Source organism: Syngnathus acus, chromosome 9 (assembly GCF_901709675.1).
Source record: "Syngnathus acus chromosome 9, fSynAcu1.2, whole genome shotgun sequence".
Classification (NCBI taxonomy): Eukaryota; Metazoa; Chordata; class Actinopteri; order Syngnathiformes; family Syngnathidae; genus Syngnathus; species Syngnathus acus.
The window spans coordinates 2,333,639-2,335,636 of record NC_051094.1 but is presented as its reverse complement, the minus strand read 5'-3'; positions in this window follow the sequence as shown (position 1 = coordinate 2,335,636).

The window sequence follows — 1,998 nt, the reverse complement described above, 5'->3', positions numbered from 1 at the left end:
GAGGGATGGATGCAAAAGGGAGGGGGTGGGTGCTGGGGGGGGCACAAGACAACTTTCCCATACTGCCACCAAATAGAAGAAAAAGTTTTCAGTCGGTTGGTTGGGTTGATGATGATGGTGGTGGGGATGATGATTGGCGGGAGGGGGGGGGGGTTCCATCCTTCTGCGCGAGGACGTGCTCAGAAATCCAACCAAGTGCCCCCCAAGTTCTTTTGTTACAAAAATGTGCTTCTGCCACCCCCCACCCTAAAAAAAAAAAAAAAAAAACACCGCACCAACGCACAAAATACACTTAAATTCCATTTTCTATGCCACTTATTCTTGGAGACTTTTGGTCGAAAGGCAGACTGTACCCGGGACTGGTCGCCAGTCAATCACAGGTCACAAGCATTCAATTTCACATTTATATTGTTAGTGAATGTGTGGGAACTGAACCCAGGCGACACATGCATAATACCAACACGTCAGTCATATAGTGAAGGAAGCACAAAGGGTTTAAATAGCGATCACATTTATAGTCGTAGTGTAAAGTTCTAAGAAATATAAACACAACAAATCAGTGAAAAAACATGTAACCCATAGCAAATTTTCTTGTGGGTAAAATAAAATGTTGTGATGACTAGTTTGCTCGAATATTAATAAAGAAATGTTATAGATAATATAATTTTTTTTACCAGTATGACATTTTATTTATTAACTATTGTCATCATGTGGCAAATGTGCTTTATCATTATTATAATAACGACTGTGAAAAAGGAAGCCCTCCCTGTCTAATTGATTCAGACTATAGTTAGGTTGCGCGTGCACGTCCAGTGACGTCGAACGCGCAGCCATATTTAAATACGCCAAGGTAATTAGCCAACCGAATATGCAAATTCAGCTCCAACTACCCAGTCAGTGTGCCTGCGTGGTCGCAGACGGACTAATGGTCCACCCTTTAGACTTTTTTTTTTTTTTTTTTTTTTTTTTTTTAACAAGTGGGCGTTTAAATATACAGCATTGTCTTATTGATCTGCTTTGGACCACAATGAAGAGAAGTAGAAGAAGACGAGCGGCTCCTGCATGCGTGGAAACCTCGAACAAGATTTTTTTTTTTCCCCCCCTCCTACTGAGAAGACTGCACGCTGCCACGTTCTCCGACGCGGTATTCTTATTTTCAGTCTGAATGCAATGTGATTTAATCGCTTTGTATTTATTGACGCACCTGACTATTTACCGTTATTTATTTCTCACAATGATATCATTGCTGTTAAAACGGGTAAATAATTGCGGGCTTTTTATGATGATAAAACAGCTAAAATTCCGAGATTTAAAGAAATGATGCAAATGAGCGATAAATAGTCACATTGGCTGCATCTAGCAAGCATTTCTCCAACAATGGCGACGGAGAAACGACATTTAAAAAGCCATTCAAATAAAACAAGACATGGTTTCAAAAGTCCTGCTTGTTGGGAGTGCAGTGACATAAATCGTCTGCACACAAAATTTTAACTTTTATCCATTCACTGTTCACATGCCTGCCATGAAATACATTGTATTCATAAGAAAACGCCACGTGACCTTACCTCTCATGACAGCATGTTCATTCCTCGTCTTGAAGTTTGCACACAAAGGTATGGGGACGTAAATCATGTCGCGTCGTGCGTGGCTCATCACGAGTGGTCAGCGACCTGGCTGCGCCCTAAAGAGTCAAAAGATGATGATGATGTTTGCATGACAGGTTTGATGCCCACCTGGCACATTTGGATGCTAAATTTCCCCATATAGGATCCCAATACACACATTTTAACATAATTCCAATGGTTTTGGATTTTTCTAGAGTTTATGGAACTGTATAAATTGTGTTTTGCCAATTTTGTGATTGAATATAATGTGGAATGTTTACATTGCGTCCTTTTTTAGTTTAACAGAGCAAATGTTTACTTACCTTTGTTAACGCAGCACGCATGGACAGAAATAATGTATTCAACGGCCCTGGAATTACAGTATAGCAATTAA